The sequence below is a fragment of the Peromyscus maniculatus genome, chromosome 6, assembly GCF_049852395.1.
Source record: "Peromyscus maniculatus bairdii isolate BWxNUB_F1_BW_parent chromosome 6, HU_Pman_BW_mat_3.1, whole genome shotgun sequence".
Classification (NCBI taxonomy): Eukaryota; Metazoa; Chordata; class Mammalia; order Rodentia; family Cricetidae; genus Peromyscus; species Peromyscus maniculatus.
The window spans coordinates 124,673,944-124,697,610 of NC_134857.1; positions in this window are offsets into that span (position 1 = coordinate 124,673,944).

Consider the following 23,667-nt stretch of genomic DNA (forward strand, 5'->3'; position numbering starts at 1 on the left):
TTACATATGGGGAATGCATGCCATAAGATACTATTGCCTCCTTAAACCTTTTTAAATCCAACATTTCAATTGGAGCCCAAGTATTTTGTGTAGCCATTTGATCAGGCATCTGCTGTACGGTTACAGGATAAATTAAGGGTGACTGTGTGAAAACAGGCTTTCTTTCTGCAACCTTATGATCCCGACTTGAAACAACTTCACTGTTAATTTCTTCTGTCTGAATTTTTACAGGTTTAACAAGTTCTTCTAAAGCTGTTATCCTGGCACTTAAATTGACTATCTTTTTAAATATTAAAATGTGGATTATTATAGTGATAAGGTGCATAATTCCACCAATACTAATATTATATAGTTGTTCCATTGCCAGACTGCCTAAAATTTCGAACAAAAACCAATTTTCTTCCAATGTACACATAAAACCCATTTGTTTTTTAATGTGGAAAAAAATTCTCTTTTAGATAGTTTCCTTTAAAATATCTGATATATTATGACTTACCAAATCTGCGTAGAACAGTAGAAATTCGAGGGGATTTTCAAAGCAGCCACCTAGTGTCCCAGGTGTAAATCCAAAGAGAAAGAGAGAGAGAGAGAGAGAGAGAGAGAGAGAGAGAGAGAGAGAGAGAACAAGAAAGCGTAGCTGGCTAAAGTTTAAATGCAGCCATGTGTTCCCTCTTGTGCCGAGTCAAGGCTTGGGTCTGACTTCCCTAAGCTCCGACCACGTGCGTTGGCTTTACAGGCAGGGCCCTGTTCGGCAGGGCAGGTCTGAGTTGTTTGTAGCACCGGCTTTAAGCAAGCAGGATTTAAGCAAGCAGCTCACCGATAGTCCAGCCTGAGGTCAAGCAGAACTAGACCCAGGCTAAGAAGCCACTGCTCGGACTAAGAAGTCGATCGCTGCCGGCCGCCGCGTGCCGCCGCCGCCCCCGCCGCGGGCCGCCTGCCGCCCTTGCGGGAAAGCGGACCTGCCGCCAAGCCAAGCAGTTTTTAATGGATTCTTGTCACGTTGGGCGCCAGATGTAGATGTAACCAACTGTCTTATTAAATAAGAAACACAGAAACAATGTAAAAGAGAGAGCCGAGAAGTCAGAGCTCAGAGCTAAAATCTCACCCTTCCTCCTGCTGTCCCAGCTTCGCGAAAAGAGACCCACTTCCTGTCGGTTCGTTTTTTTATAGTATGTTGTTCTGCCTTCTCATTGGTTGTAAACCCAAACACATGACTGCCTCGTCACTGTCTGAATGTACAGCCCCTTAGGTCTTAAAGGCATATGTCTCCAATGCTGACTGTATCCCTGAACACACAGAGATCTTATGGGATTAAAGGCGTGTGCCACCACCGCCACACTCTTGCTATGGCTCTAATAGCTCTGACTCCCAGACAACTTTATTTATTAACATACAATCAAAATAATAATTCAGTACAATTAGATTACCACCACAGGGCTTTAATTTTGAAACAAAACAAACAAACATATGCTGTTTTTCAAAAGGATGACTGGGAAGGAACTCATCATAAAATTATTTTGAGTGTTTATTTCTTTGTGTTATAAACAGTAGTTATCAGTAGGAGAATCAAGAGTGTGGAATGCTATGATAGACTTTGTACAAAGCAAAAATAATTTGTATTCTGTTTAACTGTTAGGTTGTAGGGTGGGGTCTTCATAGGCAAGTTTGACTTAAAAACTTAAGTCCAAGTAGGATTCTTTCAGTACCTAGTTACTTGTTTTTGATAAATGTAAGGCAGAAAAATCTTCCTATGCCATTTCAACTGCATCTGAAATCAAAATGGACAATAATAAAGATCATACTGTCAAAAAATTCTAGAACCATCATTTCTCTTCTTCGTCTAGTTTTGTAGATGTAACAGTCTTATTAAATAAGAAACACACAGCCAAAAAAGAGTTAAAAGCCCAAGAGGTCAGAGCAGTAACTAAGAGATGATACTAAAACAAACAAACAAACAAACAAACAAACAAACAAACAAACAAACAAAAGCAACAGCAAACCTTTCTTACCCTTTGCTGCAGCTGTTTTCCTTCCCCTCAGAAAGAGACGACTTCCTGTGTGTCTGTCTTTTTACTGACTTTCTGTCCTGCCTTCTCATTGGTTGTAAACCCAACCACATGTCCTCTTGTCACTGCCTGTCTGTACAGACCTCCAGGTCTTCTATGGTTGGTATTGAAATTAAAGGTGTTTGTCCATGCTGGCTGTGTCCTTGAACACACAGAGATCTGCCTGTCATGTGATCAGGATTAAAGGTGTGTGGAAACTACTGCCCAGCTTCTGCTATGCCTTGCTATTAGCTCTGACCCCCAGGCAAGTTTATTTATTAACATACAAATAAAATCACATTTCAGTACAAATAAAATATTACCATATTTCCCTTTTTCTATTTTAATAAAAAGAAAAAAGGAAAAAAGTTGTAAACTAATATAAGAAAAACTATATACAATAAGTACAATAACTATATACAATATATATAAGCAATAAATACCTAAACAATGTCTAGTCCATTTGCATTTGTCAAACTCAGAGAAAATAATTCCATTGTCTATCCTATTTTGGTAAGTCCAAAATGTACATGATTCACTTTCTATCCTAACTTACATTACTAAGAGAACTATCTTATAATGTCTTTCAAATTTATACACTTGCACCTCTTGAGTGAGTTTCTTTTCTGAAATTCTAAACAATGAAAACTATAACTATAATTATCTAATCTTCAGCTATAACTAACTAATCTTCAACTCCCTCAGAGACCCAAGAAGGAAATAATATTACCTAAAAAAAATAAAAACAGTAAGTGCATGCAAGCAGCTTCCAAAAAAAATGTGAGTTGACAGAAACAGCCAGATGCCTGGACAGTCACCGAGGTTTCTCTGAATTGTTGGGGCATCATCTTCAGCCTATAGACTTAGTGTATCTGACAGACTCATTTGTGAAGTAGGATGTACACAAGGTCAACAGTTCGACCTCACATTTGGTGAGAGCAGTCCACGTACCAGAAACACCTGAATTCCACTAGTGTCCTGTCATGATTCAGGATTTTAAATTCTTGAAATTGTTGATTTTTTTTTTTTTTAAATTCAACTGTCCATTCTTCTTGGCTGTGTGTGTTGCTTCATCTCGGCATCCTGTTCTTCTCCACATCCCTCTATTAAATGCCAGTATATTATTGGGAGGTGTGAGCTTAGTTACTCTTCAAGAATAACTGTTTCAGCTGCTGTTCCATTGGCCCACTGCCTGTTCAGCTGCCTACAAAGAAAAGGGCACTGTACCTTTTCCAGATTGCAAAGGCCACTTCAGGGATGGTGCCATTTTGTCCTGGCCTCAGAGGATGTATTTTGTTAAAGCCACAACCACACTTGTTTGGGCAAGAATCAGTAGTCCTTTGTTTCATGCCGTTTGTCCTGTTTGTCAGCAGTTGATTCGAGGATAATTTGTTGTCCTGTGGCTAACTTTTGCCACAATGAAAGTTAACTCCATATGCAGTTTCTTCAATGCCCATATTTTCTCTGAAGTAGATTGGTACTGCCAGGAGCTGACATGTCTCATAGTCATAACAAAAAAGAAAAAAAATTTCTAAGTTATTAAAACATTTTAAATGCCATATTCTGTAGATCTCTGAAGGATTTGAAGATGACCTGTCTATCTAAAATATATCTGTTTGATCTTGAAAACACACCTAATATGACTACAGGTTTTATTGTAATGTCTAACTACTAACTTTCATTTCTTTTTATCCTAATAGTTGTTAATAATAACATTCAAGGATCAACAAATTGCATTACATTGTTAAATGAATGATATAAGTACAATATTATGAACAAGATGAGAAATATATTTATGGCATTTTCTAACAATATCAATATATATATAATTTGTATACAATATAAAAAATCCAATCCAATGTAAAGTATTTAAACTAGTAATTGTCTTTTTTTATAAGCAAGAACCTTAATTCTAATCTCCTTTGCTTAGACCTTTTCCTAACCCATAACAACAACTTGTAACCAACCTTCCTAAACAACAAAAATTATCCCAGACCCCAAACCCATTAAAAGACCCAAGAACCACCTGCCCCACACCACCTCTTTGGGAATGTGGGTGTCGTATATTTAAAATTTCTTCCAACTGGGATATGGATGAAGGTATCTTTATTCTGAAAAGAAAAATTTTGGGTTAATTGTCAAATTCTAAGAAAGGTAGCTATATCCTTCATTGTCCAGTTTGAGCATAATGCCAAAGTTCAGGGTTTATCACAAGTTCTTATTCAAGTAGTCTTTGAAACTCGATCATCTCATGTAGCCATCTCAAAATTGCTCTGAGCAGTTTATAGTCCAAAGCTGATATGCAGATGATGTTTGTCAGCTTAGTAGTATTATTATTGTCCATGTGGAATTATTGTTGTTGTGGGACCCCATCTTCTTCCTGGAGACTTCAGTTGATGTTAGGCCTGGCCATGATTTCTTGCAGAAAACAGATAAGAGTCTCAAACACAAAAAGATGTATAGGCAGGTAATTGAAGCCTTTTTTTTAGAATTAGTTAGTACTCTATATGACCATTCATATCTTAGCAAAGTTTAAAATATATATATGCATATATACATATATATATATATAAATCTTGTAAATTTTGATATAAAATTCATACTTTAAGAAAAGTTTAAAGAATCAGAATAGAATCAAAGAATTGAGATTAGTAATAGAATAGTCCCTTAATTAATTTGGTTTTTCTCCTGTTCCATATCAGAAGATGGCTCGCTCTTCTGGCATGATACAGGGAGTTTGCATTTTCCTTTTAACAACATGCTTGAGTTTAAAGAAGGAGAGAGCCATTCTCCAATTCCAAAGTCAGCTTTAAATTTTAATTGAACTGGGACTACAAGAAGACCAATAGTGTTAAATTTCTTTAGAGAAAAGCAGAAACAAGCATTTAGGAAGACTTATAAAATTTTGTAGATGATGGGCCATTTTACACTTTTTCCTGGGACAGATGATTTGTCCTTTTTCTTCAGTTGTTTCATTTGTCCAGTGTTCTTCAGATTCCTTAGCTTTCATTCTCCTAAAAGACAAAAACAAAAACCTTTCCTCAAGACTAATTTTGGGGAGGTTCCTGTAGTCCTCACATTCTATGTGCAAATAAATCAGGGAAAGCGGGTTATAAATGAGGAGACTTAAGTAAAGTGATACAAAGTCCATACAGCTCTGTACAAAAGACAGAACTGCATGCCATTCTTATGGTACTGATGGACTTCACAGAACCCCTCAATATAGTCACTGACTCTTAATATGCAGAGAGAGCTGTTTTACATATTGAAACTGTTGAATTTATTCCTGATAATACAGAATTAACTTCATTATTCATACAATTGCAGGAAATCATCAGAAAAAGGGAACATCATACATATACATATATATATATATAACATATCAGATCCCATACAGGTTTGCCAGGACCTCTAGCACAAGGTAATGATGAGATTGATCAGTTACTAATAGGTAATGTGCTAGAAGCCTCAGAATTTCATAAGAAATACCATGTAAATAGCAAAGGTTTGAAGAAGGATTTCTCTATCACTTGGCAACAAGCTAAGGATATTGTGAAAAAATGTCCTACTTGTTCCATCTATAACCAAATGCCATTACCTGCAGGGAGCAATCCAAAATGTATACAAAGAAATGAAATTTGGCAGATGGATGTGTTTCATTTTGCAGAATTTGGAAAATTAAAGTATGTACATCATACCATTGACACTTATTCAGGATTTCAATGGGCAACTCCTATGAGTTCTGAAAAGGCTGATTCTGTGATTTCACACCTCTTAGAAGTTATGGCCATCATGGGAATACCTGTACAAATTAAGACAGACAATGCCCCAGCATATGTCTCCAATAAAATGAGACAATTTTTTGCTTATTACAATATAAAGCATGTTACAGGTATACCACACAATCCTACAGGCCAAGCAATCATAGAAAGATCCAATTGAACTTTAAAGGATATGCTAAATAAACAGCAACAGGTAACAATGACTCCTAGAAATAGATTGCATAGTGCTTTATTAACCTTGAATTTTCTCAATGCTGATGAGAAAGGAACAACAGCTGCTGAGAGACATTGGATGACAGACAAAACTCCTGAGCTAAACCAACCAGTTTATTTCAAGGATGTGCTGACCTCAGAATGAAAACCTGGATATGTTTTATGTTGGGGAAGGGGTTTTGCCTTTGTTTCTGCAGGAGAAGAAAAGCTATGGATACCAACAAATTAATAAAAATTCGATTGAAAAAGGAAAAACCCCTTGATGAGGAGAAGTAAAAGATCATCCACCAATGTAACATCTCTACAAGTTGTAAGAAAAATTTAACAATCAAAGGTTGGGTAGGGTTTTGCTTTTATGTTTCCAGGATAATGGAAATACCCATCTTCCAAAAATCATAAGGCCTTGAATATCCAGATGTTTATAGCAGAAAGAAAGAATCTATTGGTACCAATCTACACATGGTAAAATCTCATTGTCTAACATCTATCACTCTATCAATCTAGAAAAGTTGTGGTTCCAATTCAATTATAAGTCAAGCTGGCTTTGGAGATGGAATTGGCTCACTCCTCTAAACCTAAGCATATTGCTAAAAGAAAAGTTTGAGAGATTCTTCAGTCCCATATCAGAAGAGCCCTCTGGTGTGGGACAGAAGGAAACCAATAAAAAGGGAACATTGTCTTCAGATTCTAATTCTCTCCATGCTTACTTTTGATTTCTCAGAATCCTTTCTTACATGTTATGTCCTCTTTAAATCCAAACTTTCCATTTTGATAACAAATAAGTTTTTCCAATAGCAATCTCTGAAGTTTTCAGAAGGAAGATGGGGCCCCAACAACAACAACTCTACCCAATCCAGAATGATACCATGGTAATCATCATCATACTACACTTCTTGCCAGAATTTCAGACATTCTTACCCATTACTCTAAGACTTGCTGTGGAACCTACAGTTAGCCTAACTGAGATTTAACTATCTGAGCTTTCACACAGTACCAACAGAGATACCATCACCCCCTAAACAGCAGGAAGCAATTCTAAGAAAACAATGCCCCATTCTCCCTTAGGTTTCATAATTCTCAGGGTTATGGACGATGGTTATAGGGTTGGGGGTGGAAGAAAATATAGCCTCAGTATTTTCCTAATTAAAAAAAATGGAAAAGAGGAAATGGAATGGATAGGTATAAGATATTATGGTAGATTATTGTATATACTAGTAAACAAATTTAGTAAAATAGCAACCTTAGATAATTTGCACTGTTATGAATTCTTATATGTTGATATAAATGTAAACTATTTTTATATTCCTGTTTAAGATAATTTGTATATTGATACAAATACAGAACTATATTTGTTATAATGTACATTTATTTCTACTCTTATTTGAAATATTTGTATATTGATACAAATGTAAATTTATATCTGTCATACTTTATATATGTTCTACTTCTGTTTAGGATATTCTGTATATTGATATATATTTAAGATTATTATCATATTGCATATCATACTATATATTCCTACCTGTGTTATAAATATCTTGTGTATTGTCACAATTTTGAAGTCATTGTTCTTTACCATACATTTGCTTATAGACTCCTTACCTTGTTTACATGAAGCCTTAGTCTTTAGGTTATTTCGGCAGATAAGACTTATAGATTTATAGTCACCTATGCTTGTCATCTATATAGTTACATCACTCTCTGTCCATAATTTTTCAGTGTTCTCCTTAGCTAAAGGTACGACAATTTCTGCTGGGTCTATTTCTGCTAATTGATGAAGTCTCAATTTTCCTTTCAAAATTAAGTCAGAGATTTTTTTCCATAGAAGTATTTAATTTTTTTATTTGGTTTATTTGGTAAAAATATCCATTCCAATATAATATCTTCCCTATGCATTAATGTTCCTGTAGGAGAATGCCTAGAAGGTAAAATAACCAAAATGCAATCCAGCTTTGGATCGATATGATCCATGTGTCCTTCATGTACTTTCTTTTCTACCAAGGCCAATTCTTTCTCAGCTTCAGGTGATAATTCTCTTGGACTATTTAAGTCCTTGTCACCTTCTAAGGTTTTGAACAAATTATTCAGTGCATCATTTATTAACCCAACAATAGTTCGTAAATGAAAAATATCTCCAAATAATCTTTGAAAGTCGTTAAGAGTCTGTAATCGAACTCTCATAATTTGCACCTTTTGGGGTCTAATTTTTGGAGCTTTATTTTATATCCTAAATAATTAACAGAATCTCCTCTTTGTATCTTTTCAGGAGCAATTTGTAATCCGCAGCAAGGCAAAATTTTCTTTACTTCTTCAAACATTCTTTCTAAAGTATCTGCTACTATTTGGCTACTATTGGCTAGTAAAATATCATCCATATAATGATAAATTATAGATTTAGGAAATTTTTTATGTATCACTTCCAATGGCTTTTGTACAAAATATTGGCACAGTGTTGAGCTATTCAACATTCCCTGTGGGTGGACTCTCCATTGAAATCTTTTAACCAGTTGAGGATTATTATAAGTAGGCACTGTGAAGGCAAATCTTTCTCTGTCTTTTTCTTGTAAGTGTATTGAAAAGAAACAGTCTTTTATATCAATAACTACGAGAGGCCATCCTTTTGGTAACAGAGTAGGCAAAGGAATTTTAGATTTTAGAGAGCCCCTTGGCTGAATTATTTTGTTAATTGCTCTAAGGTCTGTTACCATTCTAACAAATACAGGAGAATTCCAAGGGCTGGTTGATTCTTCAATATGCTGAGCATTTAATTGTTCTTCTACCAGCTGTTCTAAAGCCTGGAGTTTCTCTGTTGTTAAAGTCCATTGATGAACCCATACAGGCTTGTCTGTTAACCATTTTAAAGGTAGAGCTGTTGGTATCTTTGGAAGATCATCAGTTATTGTGCTCTGTTCTTGTATAATATGAATGGCTGGTGACCACTTATTGGAATAATACCTTATAATATTTTTCTCAAAAACATGTCATAGTTTTTTATTTGTTTCTGATGCTGGAGGGATGTTAATCTCAGTATTCCATTGTTGCAACAGGTCTTGAACCCACAGGTTCATAGCTATGTTAGCCACATATGGTTTTAATTTTTCCCTGTGTCCTTCTGGACCTATACATTTGAGCCATCTTGCACTCTGTTTCACTTGAGATAATGTTCCAATTCCTAACAGTTGAACGTTTACCTCCTGAAGAGGCCAAGTTGAATGCCAAAACTCTGGTGCAATTATGGTCACGTCAGCACCTGTGTCTACCAGACCAGACAACAAAACACCATTTATTTTTATTGTTAATTTTGGTCTTTGTTCATTTATAGAAATTTGCTAAAAATTTTTCTTTATGTTTTCTCCTGAATTTTTTGTTCTCTCTGTCTGAGCTGTTTCATCATCCTGAGCAGCCTGATTTATTCCAGTAGGCATTTGGTTATTTAATTGCTCTGAGTAGGGTTTTTCTTTACAACTGCAGGAAAGGTTTGAACTGGATTTGCCTTGGGGGCCTGCCTGAGGCCCCTCTGGGTGTTTCCCAAAGCCAGAGACAAAGGATTACCTTGCCTGTCCCTTGTTGATCTACATTTGTTGGTCCAGTGTCTTTCTTTATCACACCTTCTGCATACTCCAGAAAGAAGAGGCATTCTGTTGCCATTGTTCCTTGAAGAAACATTGTTTCTAGGAATGCCCTGTTCACAGTCCCTTTTCAAATGTCCTTGCTTTCCACATCCAAAAGATCTGACATTTCTCAAACCTCTTGAAATTGCTTCTCCTATCCACATATCATCATGGTCATGAGCCCCAACATTAAACGTGTCTCTAATCCAATCTTCCAAGGGTACAGATCTTGCTTTTTAACGGCTTCATTATTCTCTTGCATGCTGCATTCATGTTCTCAAAAGCCAAAGATACTATTATTATCTGGCTAGCTTCTGAATTTGGGACCATTCTCTTTACTGCTGAAGTCAGTCTTTGTAAGAAATCTGTGAAAGTATCTTTTGGGCCTTGTATAACCTTTGTAAATGACTCAGTTTTCTTTCCTGGTTCCTCAAATCTGTCCCATGCATTCAAGGCTGCCATTTGACATAGGATTAGTGTTTGCATATCATATAAACATTGTGTTTGTATTACAGTATATTGGCCTTCTCCAACAAGCTGATCCTGGGAGATTTGTATACCTTTAGCCCTCCATTGATTTCTATATTTTTAGCTTCCTCTTTGAACCACATTTGCCTCTGCAGCTGTGCCCTGGGTTCCAGTACAGCATTTACCAGCACTCGTTAGTCCTGTGGTATAATATTATAAGTTGATCAGGAGTTTAACATTTGCTTTACAAATGGGGAATGCATGCTATAAGATGCTATTGCCTCCTTAAACCTTCTTAAATCTAACATTTCAATTGGAGTCCAAATATTTTGTGCATTCACTTGACCAGGTAGCTGCTGTATGGTTACCGGGTAAATTAAGGGTGTTTGTGTGAAAACAGGCTTTCTTTCTGTAACCTTATAATCCAATCCTGAAACAATTTCACTGTTAATTTCTTCTGTCTGAATCTGAATTTCTCTATAACTCATTTTAACAGGTTTAACAGGTTTTTCTAAAGCTTTTATCTTGGCACTTAAATGGACTATCTTTTTAAATAGTAAAATAAGGATAAGGAAAGTAATAATGTGCATAATCCCATCAACATTAATCATCTCATACAGTTGTTCCATTTTCAGACTTCCTAAAACTTTATCAAAGAAAGCCCAATTTTCTTCCAATGTACACATAAAACCCATTTTTTTAATGTGAAAAAAAATTCTCTTTCAAATAGTTTTTTCCTTTAAAATATCTGATATCTTAATTGACTTACCAAACCTGCATAGAACAGTAGAAATACTTGGGAATTTCAAAACAGCTACCTAGCATCTAAGGTGTGAATCCAGAGAGAGAGAAAGAGAGAGAGAGAGAGAGAGAGAGAGAGAGAGAGAGAGAGAGAGAGAGAGATAAGGTAAGATGCGTGGCCTCGAGTTCTGGCTAAAAGCTTAAATCTAGCCATGTGTTCCCACTTGAGCCGAGCTCTATCTGCAAGTGCTTGTAGCTGCTGCAATTAGCAGTAGCTCCTGTAGGACTGAGTTGTTTGTAGCACCAGCTTTAATCAAGTAGCTCCAGCTGTGGGTAACCGCTAGTAGCTACAGTCAGTTGGGCCTGGGGCCTAGGCCAAGCAGGCCTGAGCTGGGGAGCTGGGCCCACCGAGGCAGCCAAGCCCAGCCAAGCTGAGTCAAGCTGAGCCAAGCTGAGCAGTTTTTAATGAATCCTTGCTCCACATTGGGCACCAAATGTAGATGTAACAGTCTTATTAAATAAGAATCACAGAGCCAAATGCAGAGTTAAACGCCCAAGAGGTCAGAGCAGTAGCTAAGAGCTGATACTAAAAACAAAACAAAACAAAACAAAACAAAACAAAACAAAACAAAACCTGTCTTACCCTTCACTGCCACTGTTGTCCTCCTCTGAAAGAGACCTACTTCCTGTGTATCTGTCTTTTTATTGACTTCTGTTCTGCCTTCTCATTGGTTGTAAACCCAACCACATGACCTCCTCATCACTACCTGTCTATACAGACATCCAGATCTTCTATGATTGGTATTGAGATTAAAGGCATGTGTCTCCACGCTGGCTGTATCCTTAAAAACACAGAGATCTGTCTGTGATGTGAATGGGGTTAAAGGCGTGCACCACCACTGCCTGGCTTCTGCTAAAGCTTGCTATTAGCTCTGACCCCCAGGCAACTTTATTTATTAACATACAAATAAAATCACATTTCAGTACAAATAAAATATCACCATATTTATTAAAATGATTTCTGTGTTCTTTTCCTCCTGGCACTTCCTCAATGATTTCTCCACATAAAACTGTGTGGACTGGAAGGGTCTAAGTATTGAGTAACAGCAAACCAGTTTTTAAAATGTGTACCTCCCTCTCCTGCTTCCTCCCTTCCTCCCTCTCTCCCCCAACTTACGTGACAAGCCTCCTGTAGCCTAGTTTGATCTCAACTTGCTATGTATCCCAGGCTGCCTTTGAATTCCTGATGCTCCTGCCTCCTCACAAGGGATGGAATTACAGGTGCAATTCCACCACACCTGGGCCCTCCATCTTTCAAATAGGCAGTAAAAACAGTGAAAAGTCAATGCCAGTTTTTGTAATATGAGATCTAGTCTTTGTGGTGTGAAGTCTAAAGAAGGAGATATTACTATCTCAGCCATGGATATGGCACATGGATTCTGACCTCTGTGAGACAACACCACACCACATACCCAGAGATGCTCCCACACAGTCGTTCTTGGATGCCAGAGTTAACTCCCCTGCTGCTTGTGCTGGTGTCACCTTTTTCATAATCATGAAACTGAAGAATTCAGTGAGTTTGGCATCTTGGTTTCCATGGAGACAGCTCCTGAAGTCTGTGCATTGGCTTTTCCTCCTTTGCTGTTCCTTTTATGTCATCATGGTTAGAATGCTATTATTATTATTATTATTATTATTATTATTATTATTATTATCATCCTCCTCCTCCTCAGCATCATCAGTTATTTTTATTGTTTGCTGCTAACTGTCATGAATTCAAGAATATTATTTTAATGTTTATCAACCTATTTACTCATTCATTCAATTTAGTGGACAATTTACAGTATAGCAGACACACTTCTACACAAGATGTACAACATTGTGGAATTACTGTCTTTGTCTTCTCAAGTACTTATGATCCTCTATAGGGTCTTGGACACTGATAATCATTTTGATTACTTTTCTGTTCATCTTAATATGCCATTGAAATTTAAGTCAATTTAAAGACAATTCTACTTGACTATTGTACAAATGACTGCTGTGATCTTTATAGTCAACATTATCTGAAACCAACTCATTAACTTTTACATTCAGTGTCATACCCTGTAAGTTGCCTTTAGCTGTTTACACTTCAGAATATTCAACTCTCATATGACTCAAAAAAAGTTGCTCTCAACCAAAGCCCTTTGGTAAACCTAGGTCATCCTGGGGTCATGGTCCTCAAAATGTAGTGTATTGCTCATTGAAGATCTTCAAGATCCTGTCTGAGGACGTATAAAATTAAAACTGCTTTGAGAATTATAAAGATACTCAGGGCTGGGGATATAGCACAGGAAGTAGAATGCTTGCCTATCCTTTACCAAGTATGGTGATATTTTATTTGTACTGAAATGTGATTTTAATTTTAAGTTAATAAATAAAGTTGCCCTGGGATCAGAGCTATTAGAGCCATAGCAAGAGCATGGTGGTTAGAAGAGCTAGGTAGATTTCTGTGTGTTCAGGGATACAGCCAGTACTGGAGACATACGCCTTTAAGACCTGGAGGGCAGTACTTACAGGCAGTGACAAGGCAGTCATGTGGTTGGGTTTACAACCAATGAGAAGGCAGAACAGAAAGACTATTTAAACACAGACAAACAGGAAGAAGCTCTCTCTCGGGGAAGTTAGGAGCACTGCAGGAGGTAAGATTTTATCTCTGAGCTCTGACCTCTTGGCTTCCTCGTTTACATTGGCTCTGTGTTTCTTATTTTAATAAGACGATTGGTTACATCTACAACCAAGCCCTAGGTTTGATCCTCAGCAACTCATAGAACAGATATGGTGATGCACATCTGTAATATCAACAATTGAGATGGGGGAGAGGCAGGGAGATCAGGAGTTAGAGGTCATTCTCTGCTCTGTAGCTTGGGATAAATGGAATCTTGCCTAAAAAGTTATTTATATTTAGTATTTGCCATTTGATAATGATATAGGAGTGTAGAGTTGTTAACTGACACTCACTTGAAATACAAAATAGTGCCTTTTGCATGTAAGAATTGCATGAAGTAATAACAACCCATTTTATTAGCTTTATTACTTTGAGTTCATGTTACTTCGATGTTCCACATGAGCAAACAGCGTGTTTGCGTCATAGTGTAATATCTTAACTAAGGAAAACCAGCTGGTTAAAGGGGCAAGTTAAGTGACTTACACTTTCTTTCCTGAGTACCACTTTTACTTGAAAGAACTATTGACAAGTAGATTATAACTTTTCAGACTCAGACACAGATATTCTCTCAAAAGTGAACTTAGAAAAAATAACAATATTTTTGCTAGGATGAAAATTTGATCTTGTCAAATAATTACAGTTGAGCTGGAGGATGGCTTAGAGAGTAAACTCTTGCTGTGCAAGCAGGAGGACCTGAGTTCAAAGCCCCAGTGGAGTGTGACTGTCTGCCTCTAACCCCAGTATTCGGGTAGGTAGCGGTAGATGAATGACAGCGTCTAGACAGCCAGGCAGTCTAGTTGAAGCTGAGTGTCAATTTCAATAAGAGACCTTGTGTCAAAAAATGTGGTGGACAGTGGCAATGAGAGACACTGGAACTAGACCTCTGGCCTCGACATGAGCACGCACAGATAGGGGCAGTGGCACACACCTGCCCACAGATATGTGCAAATAAAAATGGATATTATTTTTCTGTCATTGTAAGTATGGTTGAACTCTCAACATTTAAGACTGTTTTGATACAATTGATGGTTTCATTAAGTTTTTGACATTGTGTATTTAAAAATATCAAACTCTGGAAGAACCACAACCCTCAGTGAACCAATATTTTCAAATAACCAAAGTGCTGACATTTTTTACTATCAGTTTTTTATTATAATTAAGAGATTTTCTATTCATTTTTATATATTAACCACAGATTTCCCTTTTCTCCCTCCTCCCATACCCCAACCTTTCCCCGCAAACTACCCCACATTTCCACCTCCTCCAAGGCAAGGACTCCCAATGAGAGTCAGCAGAGCCTGGTACATTCAGTTGAGACAGATCCAGGCCTCTCCTCCCTGCACCAAAGCTCTGTAAAGTGTCCCACCATAGGCACCAGGCTCCAGAAAGCCAGCTCATGCACCAGGGACAGGTCCTGATCCCACTGCCTGCCTGGGGGCCCCCTAAACATTTCAAGCTAAGCAACTGTCTCGCCTATCCAGAGGGCCTAGTCCAGTACCAAGGGGGCTCCTCAGCTATTGGTCCACAGTTCATGCAGTTTCCACTAGTTTGGCCTGGCCGTCTCTGTATATTTTGCCATCATGATCTTGATATCCCTTGCTCATACAATCCCTCCTCTCTCTCATCGATCGGACTCCTGGAGCTTGGCCTGGCACCCAGCCTTCGATCATCCATCAGTCACTGGATGAGGGCTCTATGATGATAGCTAGGGTATAAATAAATGATTCATTCAAATTTCAGATCTAATAATATTTATTTAATGGAGTGCAAGCTTTTTTTTTTGTTACTTCTAAATCAGTGAATGCTTAAAGTGTCTCTTTTTTTCTGTGGTAGATCCTGAATTCAATCAGTGTATATTGACTGTATGAAATAGATTCCATCACAATATTCTCACACAGTATATAAGACACTAAGGCCATATTATACCCTGTTGCCCACATGACCCCTTTCCTCTGTGGCTGGTCCCATTTCTATTTCTCTATAGTTCCCATTTTGTGTTTATAAATATTTTTTTGGTTCTACATGTGTAACACTTGTCTTTCTAATTCTGGCTTGTTTTGCTTAGCATGTGATCTCTAATTCCATCAATCTCCCCCCAGATTAACATCATTTGTTTCTTTTTTAATGGTGTAGTAGTAATTCCATAATGCCTCATTTCCTGTGTGCATCCATTTGCTGGCACCTGGACATCCACTTCTAAAGCTTGATCAACACTAAAGTATTAGTACAGTGTTGGCATCTCTGGGACCAAAGTACTTGGCAAAAGAACCTGAGGGAGGATGGATTTACCCTGGCTCACGATGTATGATTTCCTGGTCCATGTCCTGGAGCAGAACATCAGGTGTGTGTGTGTGTGTGTGTGTGTGTGTGTGTGTGTGTGTGTGTGTGTAGGTGGGAGGGGCCCACAGGGAGCAGAGAGCTAGGAAGAGGCTGGGATCATACCCTCCAAGACTCTATTTCCTCCAGCTAGGCCCACCTTGCTGATATTTCCAGAACATCTCAAAGAGTGCCACCAGCTGGGGATGTAGGCTTAACTTCATGAGCCTGAAGAGGAGGCATTTCATATACAAACCTAAACAATGGAACTTAAAATGTGAAAATAGGCCACCTGAATTTTGGGGATAACGTCCCATTAAAATGCCTCAAAATAACTTGACAAACAGCAAATCTTGTTTACATTGTAGATATACATTTTTCAGTAGCCAGGAAACTTATTGTACTTGTTAATCATTTTATGGATGACACAGGAATAGCTTTTTTGAAAGGAAGAAATGGAAAAGATAAGGGAAGTGTGCACCGTTAAATTACTTTTGCTCAGTGTGACTCAATGATTGAGCTTTATGGGGCAGAAGAAATAGCTAAGTAGTTAAAAAGCATTTGCTGCCCTTCCAGAAGTCCCATACTCAGTTCCTAGCTCCCATCTTGGGTGGCTGACAGCTGTGTGCGACTCCAGTTTCAGGGAATCCGATGCCTCTGTCTGACCTCTACAGGCACCCACGCATACATGGTGTGTATATACACACCTGAAGCATACACATGTACGTAAAATAAACAATCTCTAGAAAACACTGACATTTCTTTTGTCAAAAGTCAGACTGTGTCAGGGATGAGTTTCAACTGTGGGCATTTTGAGTTCAGATCTCATGTCAAATATCTTCAGCATGAAATCTCTGTGGTTTATGAGCCTGTCCCTCTAAAAATATTTTAAGCTCTAAGTTTCCTGAGTTTTTTTTTTCTCTTCAGATCAGCCAGCAGTCCTTTGTCTTGCTGCACACAGAGCCAAAGTCCCATGAAAGGGATTGGTGGGTAGCAAAAATCATCTTAGCATTTGGAACTAATCTCTCATTCCAGCATGCACAGGTGCTCCTTGTTAACTCAAGAGTCCATCTGTGCGAAATAGCTTGTCCTCAAGCCCTGTCTCTAGGAAGAGCTTTTTTTCTTCTTTTACATTTACCTTCTTTGTGATTATAGCTCTGAATTCAAATACACAAACATGTTAATATATAAACATGTATTTCTCTCTATATATGTGTGTAGTATATTCAGATATTAAAATGTGTGATTGCACAGGTAGGAGAGAAATAAATTGAACTCGGGAAAGAACCAAGGAGATATAGGATTGCAATTAAAGCATCAAAGTTGGATCTCCAATGTGTTACAGCAAACAGAAGGGGAGAGGCAGACTGAATGGCTGTGGAGAGTAGGGCTCCAGTGTCACAGTGGAGAGACTGAACGTTATCCTAGAAGAGGCATTCAAGCTGAGATGTGATATGGTACACCTTGTTTTCGGAAGGAAATGTAAACTCCAATGTAGATGTGCAACGGTGAGTGGAGGAACATCATCTGTGAAGTTCTTGTAACTAGTCAGGTGTAAATAGACGAGGTTGAAAAGAATGGGAAGATTTGGACATAGAGACATGGACTTGTGTTCTCAGGAAATTGAGGTACGAGGTTTAGATCCAGTCTGTGATACATGGCAAGACCTTGCCTAAAGTAACATAAACAAAATCACAAATACAAAACAACAAAAACCACCATGAAAATAAAGTGACATTGTACTAATTTGCTATGAAATATTATTACATAAGTGAATTTGAGAGCAATAGCAGACGCTGTAAGATTCTAGTGGGTCTAACCTCAATTAGAGACAGTTTTCACATTTACAGTTCATTAAAACTTAACTATCATATCCGTATCTAGTCATATATATATATATATATATATATATATATATATATATATGCACATGTAAAGATATGCAGCAATTAAGGGACTAACCAAACTAAAACAAAATTATCACATAGCCCAGAAGTTGATGGTTAAGCGTTCTCTGGCAAGATTGCGTAATGCCATCAGCTTTATGAGCTTGGGCAAACCTCCCATGATCATGCAATATTTCTCAGAGTGTTAAATCTAAGGAAAGGCCAAAGCCAAATTTACCATAGTGACCTCCTCTAGAGACTTCATATACCGTATTTTGAATGTGAAGAAGTACGGAAGGAAGATCAAATTGGTGCAGCCCCTGTGGAAGGCAATGTGCAGGTTCCTCAAAAACCTGGGGAAAGACAGATCTACCACACCATCCAGCTATACCACTTCTTGGCATCTATCCAAAGACCCCATATCCTGCTATTGCTATTCCCCTTCATACATGATCATTGCTGTTCTAGTCACAATAGCCGGGAGATGGAAACAGTCCATCAGCTGATGAACGGATGATGAAAATATAGTACATTCACACAGTAGACTATTACCCAGCTATTAAAAAATGAAATTATAAAATTTGCAGGTACATAAAAACCTGAAAAAAAACATTTCCAGCTTCATTTTTTTAAAACATGGATTTCTGGGGATCAAAATCAGGTCCTGATGCTTGTTAGACAAACTCGTTACTCACTAAGCTGTGAACCCAGCCTCTTACTATTTCTTTTTTCTGACATTATTTTAAATAGTACTTAAAATTTTAATTTCCCACTGGCCTATGCATATATATAGAAATATATCTATTATTTTTGCACACTAGTCTTGAACACTATGATATTTTCAAATTCACATGTTAGTCTTCATAGTGTTTTGTAGAATTGATTAGATTCTTTCTGCAAAGATAAGCATGGTGTTTACAAAGGCCTTTTTTACTCTTTCTATTTCCTTCTATAGGTTTCGATACTGCCAGCATCTCTAGTAGAATCTTCAGTAGAAGAGGCAAGAGGGCTCTGAATAACTCAATCACCACTATTGTAAGTGAAAGTTCATAGTGATATCTGATAGGCCTTCTAGGTAATTTTAGTATTTAGCCAGTTTTGAGATTCATTAACTTGCATATAATTTCATAGTCCCCAAGGCCTTTAGTCTTCTCTGCTTCCACTCTTTCATTAAATTTTCAGTTCCTTGACCATACCATGCTACTGCCATATTAGAAAAGGGGTGATGTCTGATTTATGGAACCATCTACAGTTAGGAATCTTTTTTAAAAAATGTTTTTATTTCTCCTATCATGTTCATCTCTCAGGCTGACTTTCTCCACAAGTCAAGGATCCTGCCTACTGAGAGTTCCTCATTTTCCTAGTACTTTTAGCTCCCACTCCAGCTAAAACAAACTGCCAGGGGACTCTGGCTGTATTGGCTCAGGCTTTGTGATCCTGGTTAGCCTATCTCCACCGTCATCTTGCCTAGTTCTGTAACCATCACCTGACATCAGGGAATGAAGCAAGGGAGGCATGGTGATCTGAAGGGGAACTGGATGGGACCATCGGGATAGGGAGCGAAAATCACTGGCAGATGCAGCATTTCTCTGGTTGTGCCTTTTGCAGCCCTATACCTATACTTAAGTGGCTCCCAGCCTAGCCAGAGGGTTGGTCAATTTCTCCCAGGCAGAGGCTCCTTAATAATATTTTGCTACATCTTATTCTTGAGACACAAAATAAATATCCAAAGAAATTTGTGGGAGCCCACAAAGGTTTTCTAGTGAGATCCGAGCTTGCTTTACACAGCAAGGTTTCTTTAGGGGATGGCTTGACCACATGTGTGGTCACCAAATGTTTGGGATGGTCTGCACTTGGCTGTGCTGGGGGAGGTCTTTTGCTCCACTTCTTGGCATTCTTTTAAAAGCTCTTTAGCAGAGACAGAAGGGGGCTGGTGCCTTTTGACCCAGGCACTCCCATGGCTATCCTGTGTTTCTATCTGTTGCTCTCCTTTATATTTTTATCAACATATTCCTCACTTCCCCCTTCTCAAGAGTACCCTGGGGGAAAAGTGGGGGCAGGTCCCACACACAAATTGCCTGCTGAATACTGCCATATATTCCTTGGAGGTCAGCCACACTGTCCATATTTGGCCTTTCTCATCTGCTTAACCAACCCTATTTGGCTTGGATTATTGATGAGTTTGGCACGTTTGAAGGCTTCTTTCTTTACAAGTTTCCCTTTTCTCAGGAAGACCCCATATCTCCACTCTGCCTATGCCTTTCCCATTCTACCCTGTCACAGACAGGACAGCAGAGTAGACTCTTCCTCAGTCATTAAGCCTTTCCAGGCAAGAGATGGCTCAGAAGAATACAACAATAAATGGGCGGTTCTCAAAGACGAATGATAGTGATGGGAGTTTTGCTCTTATGCACGCAATATATGAAAACTTATATTTCTGAGGACATTTTCATTAAGGGAACTTGATAAATTACTTGTCATGCTATATTGAACCTGAACAAATGACTTTAGTGATAAGTGATAGATAGGGCAGGAGAGGAGAGTTTGAGGTAAGGCTGAGAGACTTTTATGCAAACATATGAACCTGGAAACAATGTTCTAAGAATCACCGGAGGAACTGCCTTTTGCCTATGTGAGTCTGTGAGGCACTTTCTGCGACTGGAAACAGGTTGGGGATGTATTGCTGTTACTTTTTCACTGGCCTATCCTTGCCAAGAATTCTAATGCTGCCTTCTACCTGGAACTGTAGCAAAGGACTGTGTGTCCTTCAGAATGAGTGTCTATAAGTTTGAATGTTTCTTGAGCAACATCATCATCAGTAAGACACTCCTCTCTTTCTGAAGAGCAGGAAAGGTAAGACAGCTATGCAGTAACCATAGAACACAAGATGCAATGCAGAGCTGAGGAGTAGTCAGAATTTCATTGTATACGTTGGAACACATGGAAAATGGGCTAGCCAATTAGGTTCAAAATGAAACTTAAAACAAGCGTATGAAAGTTTGGTATTTTTCATGTCTAGTACTGTTCTGGTGAAATTAAAACCCAGAAACATGAGAGGAGAAGCTTCTTCCTACTTCCTATTCAGTCATAATTAATTGACTAATTTCCTCCTCCAAGTCCAAGATGATACATTCTAGCAGGGCGAAGGTTACATCTGCCTAGTGACTGATGGAGATGCTCAGCAAGTATTACTGAAGACAGTGATAGAAATGAGGAAAGAATGATTGAATGCGTATTGGATACCAGCATTCTTTTGAAAAAGATTTAGTTTTATTATTTTAATTTACATGTATCTGTGTGTTTCTGTGTAAGTATATGTTACATGTGTTGGTGCCCTCAGAGGCCAGAAGAAGTCATGGGATCTTTTGGAGCTAGAGTTACATTTTGGCTAGCAGTCTGACATGGGTGCTGAGATGGACTTAGGTCTTCTGGAAGAGCAAAGGTGCCTTAAACTGCTGAGCCCTCTCGGCAGTCCTGGAATCCTGAGTCCAGTACAATAGCTGCTTCACACTTATTCCTAAGCACAACTCTGAAGGAAATATACTACCCTAGTGGAACAGTTAAGAACACTGGGAAACTCAGCTTACATATTTAGTACACATTAAATAGTGTCTACTGGAACCAATGTTAGGAAGTTTATACACATCATCTCTATATAAATCCTCAAATCTTATAAAATAAGTGATTTTATTCTCATAAACTGAGAGAAAAAGCTAGCATATATGTATATGTTTTATCCCTAAGATTCAAACCCACACTTTGAATTATAAATTAAATGGAAATAATCACATGTTGTATGAATAGATACATGGAGCATTGCTTCTTGTGAATTCCATTACTGATGCATAGATACTTACTTAAAAACTCTTTTTTTTGTTTTGTTTTTCTCCCCCTGAATATGAAGAGGAGTTGGAGTTTATTAAGAGAAAAAATGTAAAGAGAGATTTGCTCAGGAGTTAATAGAAATATACTTTGAGAAAGAATAAAACATATCAAAGGGTGTGGGCTTCCCAAAGGCAAGCTGCCTGGGATTAGTGTTTTGATACTGTCCATTTGTTGCCTGTTTGGGGGAAGACACCTAGGTCTCAGCCACTCTGTCTGTGGGATTTAATCTCCATAAAGCTGAGGACTGCTCTAAACAGCAGGGGAGAGGAGGCAGGGCATCACTAGGTACATATAGCCACTTTCTTTTCTTTTCTGTTCTGTTCTTTCCTTTCTTTCTTTTTTTTTTCAAGACAGGGTTTCTCTGTACAGCTTTGGAGCCTGTCCTGGAACTTGCTCTGTAGACCAGACTGTCCTCTAGCTCACAGAGATCCCCCTGGCTCTGCCTCCCGAGTGCTGGGATTAAAGGTGTGTGCCACCACCGCCCAGCTTAGACAGTTTCTAAGAAGCCAAAGTATTGATGTAACTAACTGTCTTATTAAATAAGAAACACAGAAACAATGTAAAGGAGAAAGCCGAGAGGTCAGAGCTTGGAAGTGATACGTAAAAATTTCCTAAATCTATAATTTATCATTATATGGATGATATTTTACTAGCTGACTCAAATGCAGATACTTTAGAAATAATATTTGAAGAAGTAAAGAAAATTTTGCCTTGCTGGGGATTACAAATTGCTCCTGAAAAGATACAAAGAGGAGATTCTATTAATTATTTAGGATATGTTGCTTTGGAAAGGAGGCTCTGCTTTTGTTTCCACAGAAAGCCAGAGGCTATGGATTTGTTCCAGATTAAGATACATCAGGTTTGACCAGCCAAGACCACCTGAAAGGTCTCCGATGACACCATGGCCCAGATGATCCAACATCCAGAATCGTTTCAAGGCAACTGGCCCAGACGATACAGTCTCACGGACTACTCCATGATCCTAAAATTTTCTTTGTGTCCCCATAAGATACAGCGCCCCCCTCCAGCAGGAAGTAGTTAAGAGAAGCTACGCCCAAATTCCCAAATATACCAAGCTGGCTTTGGAGATGTGTAAAAGTTAAAACCTTCCTTTTTAAAAAAAGAAAAGGGGAAGTGCTGTGGGATGGTCTGTATGTCAAATCTGTTGCTCTGGTTGGTCAATAAATAAAACACTGATTGGCCAGTGGCCAGGCAGGAAGTAGGTGGGACAAGGAGAGAGGAGAATTCTGGGAAGCGGAAGGCTGAGGCAGGGAGACACTGCAGCTGCCGCCATGACCAGCAGCATGTGAAGATGCTGGTAAGCCACCAGCCACATGGCAAGGTATAGACTTATGGAAATGGATTAATTTAAGCTATGAGAACAGTTAGCAAGAAGCCTGCCACGGCCATACAGTTTGTAAGCAATATAAGTCTCTGTGTTTCCTTGGTTGGGTCTGAGCGGCTGTGGGATTGGCGGGTGACAAAGATTTGTCCTGACTGTGGACCAGACAGGAAAACTCTAGCAACACCAAAGAATGAGGCCAGGCTTGTTGTAGGCCTCAGAAAGAGCTGTCTTATGAGACACCACAGAGCCTGAAGATCTCTAAGCAAGAAAAAGGGAGCTTCATTTCAATGCCTTTCTGAGTGAATATTCCTCTTCTTCTCTCTCCATCCATACTACCTCATCCTCCTGAGATTTGCTGACATTACTTTGGCTGAATCTTCCATAGTGGCCTCCATATTGCCAAACTCATAGCTCCTTGCACCTGTGGAATATCTTCATCTCTTAAAACTTCTCCCTTCCTTCCTTCTGTCCTTCCTTCCTTCCTTCCTTCCTTCCTTCCTTCCTTCCTTCCTTCCTCCCTCCCTCCCTCCCTCCCTCCCTCTCTCCCTCCCTCCCTCCTTCTCTCCCTCCCTCCCTCCTTCTCTCCCTCCCTCCCTCTCTCTCTCTCTCTCTCTTCTCCTTTTGTGTGTGTGTGTGTGTGTGTGTGTGTGTGTGTGTGTGTGTGTGTA